The sequence below is a fragment of the Chlorocebus sabaeus genome, chromosome 20, assembly GCF_047675955.1.
Source record: "Chlorocebus sabaeus isolate Y175 chromosome 20, mChlSab1.0.hap1, whole genome shotgun sequence".
Classification (NCBI taxonomy): Eukaryota; Metazoa; Chordata; class Mammalia; order Primates; family Cercopithecidae; genus Chlorocebus; species Chlorocebus sabaeus.
In genome coordinates this window covers 96,152,308-96,160,963 of record NC_132923.1, presented here as the reverse complement: position 1 = coordinate 96,160,963, position 8,656 = coordinate 96,152,308, and the positions used below count along the sequence as shown (strand labels likewise).

The following is an 8,656-nucleotide window of genomic DNA, read 5'->3' as shown; positions in this document are numbered from 1 at the left end:
GTACAGTCTTGCTGAGTAAAGCTATAGCTAGATGGAAGTTACATTGTATTCACAAAGTGAATTTACATCTTATTATGTGCGGTCTCTCAAAGAAAGCAAAAGTAACTGCAAACACCATGTTGCTCCAGCACAAAATGAACTGGTTCATTCTAAAGTGATCACGGCTTGGTGATAAAAAGCTTTGTATTTTTATATGGCACAGCTTTTGGTCCATGTGAAAACAAGTTATTTGAATGTTAACTATTTTCTTACACTTTGGAGTTACTGTTGCTGTTCCCATTTCCATTAAGTCAATATACAATTCACGGCAATCCTGTTCAAATTTAAAATTCCCTCTCCTTTTCCTTTTCTTTTTTCTTTTTGAGATGGATTTTTGGTCTTGTCTCCCAGGCTGGAGTACAATGGCACGATCTCAGCTCACTGCAACCTCCACCTCCTGGGTTAAAGCAATTATCCTGCCTCAGCCTCCCCAGTAGCTACAATTACAGACGCATGTGACCATGCCCAGCTAATTTTTATATTTTTAGTAGAGGTGGGGCCCCTTGTTGCCCAGGCTGATCTCGAACTGCTAACCTCAGGTGATTCTCCCACCTTGGCCTCCCAAAGTGCTGAGATTACAGGTGTGAGCCACCACGCCCAGCTTAAAATTTCATTACAGGAAGTAATCTGGGGTACAATGAGTAACATGTGGCTTGCCTCCGTGAGGTGCTGGGTCAAACTGCAAAAATGAATATTTTAGAGTATTATCAAGTTCCATGATTGCAGTGTGGTTACCACAATGATAGCAATAGTTTGGAGTACTGAAGATAGCTACTACATTCCAGTCATGACACGAGTTATGTCCCACCGTCACCAGTTGGTGATCTCTAGACACCAACCTGAGGCCATTGGCACGATTAAATGTCTCAGAAGTGTCTTGCAAAAAGGTGTATCCAGCTCCTCAAAGAAATATACCCCAGTCACCATGGTCATCTGGATCTGAGTATAGCAAGTCACCCACTGGACTCTCACGGGGGAATTTTCTGTAGGCAATTCAGTGTTCTGATGTGATGCAGTGTATCTCTAGATGGCGACAGGCCACCATGGAGACCGAAGAGCTGCCCATCCACCTAGGCAGTGAGAGGAAGACGGCCTGTAAAGGCCGGACACGGTGGCTCATGCCTGTAATCCCAGCGCTTTGGGAGACCAAGGCAGGTGGATCACTTATGCCCAGGAGTTCAAGACCAGCCTAAGCAACATGGTGAAAAACTCATCTCTACAAAAAAATACAAAAAATTAGCTAGGCATGGTGGTGCGTGCCTGTAGTCCCAGCTACCTGGGAGGCTGAAGTAGGAGGCTCACTTGGGCCAGGGAGATTGAAGCTGCAGTGAGCCAGGTCTGTGCCATTGCATTCCAATCTGGGTGACCCAGTCTTTGAAAAAAAAAATCTGTAAAATATTTATAAACATTTGCATTTCAATATTTTCTTAAACACTCATCATAGGAACCATAAACTTGTGTGATCTGCCTGCTCTCATGATCCCTTGGAAGAATGGTGAAGCATTCACGGTAAGAAACCTTAAGGGCTAGGAGCAACATAACTATTTCAATTAAATGATATACTCTGTCAATATAATCTCCTGTAAACAAGTAATTTGTGTCTGGTAATTTTCTATTTTTTTTTTGAGACAGGGTTTCGCTATATTGCCCAGGCTGGTCTCCACCTCCAGGGCTCAAGCAATTCACCTGCTTTGGCCTCTGAAAGTGCTAGGATTACAGGTGTGAGCCATCACGTCCAGCCTGTATCTGATAATTTTCTTTTTTCTTTTCTTTCTTTCTTTTTTTTTTTTTTTTTTTTTTTGAGACGGAGTCTCACTCTATCACCCAGGGTGGAGTGCAGTGGCACGCTCTAGGCTCACTGCAACCGCCGCCTCCCAGTTCAAGTGATTCACCTGCCTCAGCCTCCTGAGTAGCTGGGAAGCTAATTTTTTTTTTTTTTTTTTTTTTTTTTTTTGAGACAGAGTCTCGTTCGTTGCCCAGCCAGCGGCGCGGCTCACTGCAAGCTCCGCCTCCTGGGTTCACGCCATTCTCCTGCCTCAGCCTCCCAAGTAGCTGGGAGTACAGGCGCCTGCCACCTCGCCCAGCTAATTTTTTGTATTTTTATAGAGACAGGATTTCACCGAGTTAGCCAAGCTGGTCTCCAACTCTGATCCCAAACGATCCACCCGCCTCAGCCTCCCAAAGCGCTAGGATTACAGGCATGAGCCATTGCGTCCGGCCATCTGGTAATTTTCTAAACAGTTCCATGAGATCATGAAATTGCCCACGCTTATCTCCAGAGACAGTGACTGGACACCAAACCTCTTGCGCATTGGATTCTTCTGTTGGGATTTCTTTAGCCTCCTTGCAGAGGCTCTTGACCCGGGACTTGGATAGCTACTTTCACTGGTTCAGCTGCTTGATCCACTGGTCCAGCTCCTTGGAGAACACCTCATCCATGATGCCACCTGTCCGAGCTGGCTGCTGCACACGGGCCACATGCATCTGTGGCCACTGACAGTTGCTGGGTGCTGGTGCTGGCCCACAGACTCTCCACAGTGCTCGGCCAACAACTGCTGTGTCTCTTCCCTACTCACTCTGGCTGCACAGCTTGGTTCTCTGAAATTGTGAGTATTTCGAAATACATGACACAACAAAGTTCAATTGAGTTCAAACTCCACTTACATCATTTCGAGCAATTTTCATTCATTCACGCCAGAAAAGCAAGTACTGTTAGAGTCTTTCATTAAAATTTCAATTTCATTTTAAAATTTTGCTCAGGAATTTTGTGTAGCTGTTTCAAACACAAAATCTAAAAAGTGATGTGCACAGAAGGAAGCTCAGATCTCTAAATAAAACTTTTGAAAAGATTTTATTTGGAAGTATTTACAGATTCAACATTTAATATCTTTGCTAATTGTTTTTCAAGGGGATCCCAGGCCCATGAAATTAGATGATTATAATTCTTGGTTTATGGCATATTCTTTTTTTTTTTGAGACAGAGTCTTTTACTATGTCACCCAGGCTGGAGTGCAGTGGTGCGATCTCAGCTCACTGCAACCTCTGCCTCCTGGGTTCAAGTGATTCTCCTGCCTCAGCCTCCCGAGTAGCTGGGATTACAGGCGCACGCCACCATGCCTGGCTAATTTTTTTTTTTTTTTTTTTTTTTTTTTTTGTATTTTTAGTAGAGATGGGGTTTCACTGTGTTGGCCAGGCTGTTCTCAAGCTCCTGACCTCAAGTGATCCGCCTGCCTCGACCTCCCAAAGTGCTGGGATTACAGGCATGAGTCATCGCACCTGGGCAATGGCATGTTCATAACAGGTCCAGGGCCAGCATGGTGGCTCATGCCTGTAAGCCTGACACTTTAGGAAGCTGAGGCTGGAGGATGGCTTGAGCCCAGGAGTTCAGAACCAGCCTGGGCAACATACGGAGACCCTGTCTCTACAAAAAATAAAAACAAATTAGTTGGGTGTGTTGCCATGAGCCTATATTCCTGGCTTCTTGTGAGGCCCAGATGGAAGGATTGTTCAAACCCAGAAGTTAGAGGCTGAAGTGAGCTGTGGTCGTGCCAATGCACTCCAGCCTGGGTGACAAAGTGAGACCCTGTCTCTAGAAACACTTTGTCTCTGAAAAAAAAAAAAAAAGAAAAGAAAAAAAGAGGCCAGGCCTGGTAGTGGCTCATGCCTATAATTCCAGGACTTTGGGACACCAAAGTGGGACGATTGCTTGAGGAGTTTGAGACCAGCCCAGGCAACACAGAGAGATCCTCACCTCTACAAAAAATAGAAAAAATTAGCGGGGTGGAGTGTCACAGGCCTGTAGACCCAGATAGCTTGAGCCTGGGAGGTTAAGGCTGCAGTGAGCCATGATCGTGCCACTGCTCTCCAGCCTGGGGGACAGAGCAAGACCACTTCTCAAAAACAAACAAATAATAATAATGTAACATCTCACCCCAAACCAAAGCTAGTACCTTGACTTTCTAGGTTCAAATAACTGTACATACATCCGCTGCAGCATGAATCCTGGACATTTTGCTTTTGTGGGCCTCTTCCTAAACACACATATACACGTGCACAAAAAATACATGTATAGCACACATGTACAAAAATATATATGTATACATATATTTTATGATTGCATTGGTAATATAGAATATGTTGTTATATAGTAAAACATTTTCTTTGACCTAAAAAGTTCATTAGGTTCTTTTGATTAAAAAGATAATAATAACGGTCAGGGGTGGTGGCTCACTTCTGTAATCCCAGCACTTTGGGAGGCTGAGGCGGGTGGATCATGAGCTCAGGAGTTCGAGACCAGCCTGGGCAACACAGCAAGGCCCCCGTCTTTACAAAAAATACAAAAATTAAAAATTAGCCAGGCATGGTGGCGTATGCCTATAGTTCCAGCTACGCAGGAGGCTGAGGCATGAGAATCGCTTGAACTGGGAGGTGGAGGTTGCAGTGAGCTAAGATAGCATGACTGCACTCCAAACTGGGCAACAGAGTGAGACTCTGTCTCAAAAAACACAATGAAACAAAACAAAAAACACATTTTCATGGACCCCTAAAAGTATTGTCGGCCCTAGGCACGGTGCCTATGGTGCTTCATGGATGAGTCAGCCTTCCTTCCCTGGCACCAGGTCCCCATCAGCCTGGATCCTGCCTACTCACCATTCTCGTTTTCCTTGTTATAATTTCTTGCAAGGATATATATTCCTTAAGAGTACATTTTTGATTATAGCATAACTTACATGTTTCAGATGGACAAAAATTAGTATCATTTACAGTATCTTAAGATAAATTTCCTTTGAATGAGCTTCTTTTCCTGTACTTTGAGGTCTACAAGATGTATCTAGAAAATTTACTACTGTGGAAAATGAAGCTGTTTAAAGCAAACTCCAGGGGCTCGAAGGAAAAGGGCCTGTGGTTTTTCTTTTGGATAATTGCTGTAATGCTGTCCTTCAGGCGGCTGAGGGAATTTCATGTTTTCACTAGACTTCATTAGACACTGAAGCTCTTGCAGGATAACTTTGATGTTACATGGATTCTGCCATTTTGCTAGCACTAATAAGGTTCTTGGTCCACCACTCCATTAGAACTACTAACTCCATTCTTATTAACTTTTGTTACAAGTCTTACAAAGGGAGGTGCTGTGGAGTATTTAGGTCCATATTCTGTTATTATAGCTGCATATTCTGTTTTCGTAAATTGACTACCATCTTGTGTTGCTGTTGAAGGCTCAAAATAGTATTTTTAATGTTAGTCATTTTTAACTTCACGAAATAATATAATCTTTTTTTTTTTTTTTTTGTCAGAGACAGAATCTTGCTCTGTCACCCAGGCTGGAGTGCAGTGGCACAATCTTGGCTCACTGCAACCTCCGCCTCCCAGGTTCGAGCAATTCTCCTGCCTCAGCCTCCCGAGTAGCTGGGATTACAGGTGCACACCACCGTGCCCGGCTAATTTTTCATATTTTTAGTAGAGATGGGGCCTCACTATGTTGTCCAGGCTGGTCTCCAACTTCTGACCTTGTGATCCGCCCACCTCAGCCTCCCAAGTGCTGGGATTACAAGCATGAGCCACTGTGCCCGGCCTATAATCTTTTGAGATCTACTTTTCTCGCTTACTATCAGATTGGCAAGATTAATTTATATCTGAGGCATGTCTCTGTAGTTCATTCATCTTGATTGCTGTCTATTGTGTACCATACATGAGCGTATCAAGGTCTATTCATCACTCTCCCATCCCATTTGGCATAGGGTGTGTTTTCATCCCTTCCTATAGAAAAAAACCACCCCAATACTTCAATGGCTTATTGTACCAAACATTTATTTCTAGTTCTTATTCTGTAAGGCCAAGAGTCAGCTGCAGCTCTGCTAGGAAAAGGTCTTTTTCCAACAAAGAGGCCTAGCAAGGTTAAGAGGGAATTAATAATTGTGAGCAAACGCAACGAATCCCCGATGGTTTCCAGTTTTACTGCATGGACAGTGTAGCTAGGGTAAAACTGCTGGGTCATAAGCTATAAGAATGTTTGGTTTTAGAAGACTATGCCAGACTTTTCCATAATGGTATCACCAATTTAAATTCCCACCAGCAACATGCAAGAGGTCCTGGAGCTCTACATCCTTCCAACACTCCATATTATCAAACTTTAAACTGTTGCAGATTGAAGGGATGTAAAATGGTGTTTCACTGAGCCTCGTTTTGCGTTTTCCTGATCACTAACAACGTTTGACATCTCTTTAAACTTACTGGCTGTATGTGTTTCTTCTTCTCTTAAATGTCTGCTCGGCTGGGCGCGGTGGCTCACGCCTGTAATCCCAGCACTTCTGGAGGCTGAGGGAGGCGGATCACTGAGGTCGGGAGCTCGAGATCAGCCTGACCAACATGAAGAAATTCCGTCTCTACTAAAAATACAAAAACTTAGCCAGGCGTGGTGGCACGTGCCTGTAATCCCAGCTACTCGGGAGGTTGAGGCAGGAGAATCACTTGAACCCCAGAGGTGGAGGTTGTGGTGAGCCGAGATCATGCCATTGCACTCCAGCCTGGGCAAAAAGAGCGAAACTCTGTCTCAAAACAAAAAACAAACAAAAAACAATCAAAAAACGCCTGCTTGTACCTTTTGTGTCCACTTTTCTTTCTCACTGAATTGTAGAAGTTTTGTTTTGCTTTGTTTCTTTAAGGGACTTGCTGTGTCCCCTAGACTAGAGTGCAGTGGTATGATCGTGGCTTACTGTAGCCTCGACCTCCCTGGGCTCAGGTGATCCTCCCACCTCAGCCTCCCGAGTAGCTGGGACCACAGGCACACCACTTATATTTTCTACTAAGAGTTTTAAAGTTTTATTTTTGAAATTTAGGTCCTTAACCAACTAGTGCGGATCTTTGTTTATGCTGTGAAGTAATTTTTCCAGCTCTGTTTATTGGCCCATCCTCCCTTTCTTCACTGTGATGTGCCGCCCCTGCCGCATATACATACCATATATATGTGGATCTGATTCTGGTCTCTCTACTCTTTCTCAGGGGTCAATGTGTCTGTCCCTGTGTGGATACCATACTGTCTTAATGGCTGTAGCTTCATCGTGAGTCCTGATTCCCGGCAGGGGTGAGGAACCCCGCCCCACCCCACCCCCGCTACTCTGCCCAGTAACACAGAGAAGCACCCTGTGCTGGCTCTGCTCCTTCCAAATAAGTGGCCTCAGGCATACTGTCTATTTCCCTTTTGAATCTTGGTATTCTTGTGCGTAAACCAGGGAGTAATGATTCTACCTCATAAGAATGTTCTGAGGATCCAATAAGACTGTACGTAAATAAAGCTTCTGGCACAGCGCCTGTTTGTTGCACCTGAATGTTTGTGAAATGGGGCCCAGAGATGTTCAATGACGTGCTCAAGGTCACAGGACCAGACCCATACCATGCTGTCTTCCCACTGCTGAGCTTCAAAGACCGTTTCCAGATACGTTAGCCTTCTCAGAGTCTTTCTTCCATTTTATTCCCTTCCAGAAAAAAACAAAGGAAAGAAAGAAAGAAAGATGAAAGAGAGAGAAAAAAAAAAGAAAGAAAGAGAGAGAGAGAGAGAGAGAGAGAGAAAGAAAGAAAGAAAGAAAGAAAGAAAGAAAGAAAGAGAGAGAGAGAAAGATCTATTTCCAAAAACTCACAGCATACCACAGTTCCCAATGACTGCATCTTTTTTGGCTTTTTCTTATCTAATGGGAACAGAATGAACTGGATCAGGGTTTCTCTAACAATGTTGGAGAGGAAGTCAGGTTTATTTAAAATTTAACTTCTTTTGGCTCTGTTACCACTGGCCTTGGCTGAGCCATGGCTCGAGGGCATCCGAAAGCAATGAGATCTGGGCATGGTTTCCAGGAGAGTCCCTGGGAGCAACAGTGAAGTGTCCCTGAACTTGTCATCATGGAAATTACAGTGGCCTTGAGGGTTAATCACTGAAGTCAGCATGTAAAGCTGGGTCTGCGTCTGTGTTGTTCCCTCTGTCTCTGCGGATCCCACACAGCCAAGACACAGAGCAGGTGCTCAGTGTGGAATAAACAAAGGAAAGTGGGCAGAAAGATTTACAGTCACCTTGAGGAGACGGTTTGACCTCATTGTAGAGACATTAACGGAGCCAAAGAAAGGGTGTGCAGCTTCTCAGGAGATTTGTTGCTATTATAGTGAGAAAGGTTTGGAAAAGAGTGTGAGCATCCTAAAAGTTACAATAATTAAAGCGTGTTAGCTCAGAAACTGAAGACAAAGAAGTAGAGTGGAATTGAATTCACAAATAGACCTAAACACGTAAGAAAATCTGGTGTACGATAAGGGTGGCATTTCACATATGTAGGGGGAAACTACATGTTGATGAGCCTTCTGGAAAAAAGCCAAACTGAATCTCTAACTTACTGCATGCACTGAAATAAATTCCAGATGGATTAAGTATGCATAGGTAAAAAACAAAATCATAAACATGCTAGAAGAAAATATCAGAGAATGTTTTCCTAATCATGGAGTGGAGAAAATCTTTCTAAAATATGACACAAATCCCAGAAGTTTTCAAGGAAAAGATGGTCACGCTGGGCATGGTAGCTCACGCCTGTAATCCCAGCACTTTGGGAGGCTGAGGCTAGTGGATCACCTGAGTTCGGGA

General features: G+C 43.9%; 2 pseudogenes; both read right to left on the bottom strand.

Moving 5' to 3' along the window:
• Positions 1-652: 652 nt before the first annotated feature.
• On the bottom strand, positions 653-2,478 carry LOC119626152 (serine/threonine-protein phosphatase 2A catalytic subunit alpha isoform-like; annotated as a pseudogene).
• Positions 2,479-4,882: 2,404 nt separating this feature from the next.
• Positions 4,883-7,838, bottom strand: LOC103225937 (ubiquitin-conjugating enzyme E2 variant 1-like; annotated as a pseudogene).
• Between the last annotated feature and the right edge of the window lie 818 nt (positions 7,839-8,656).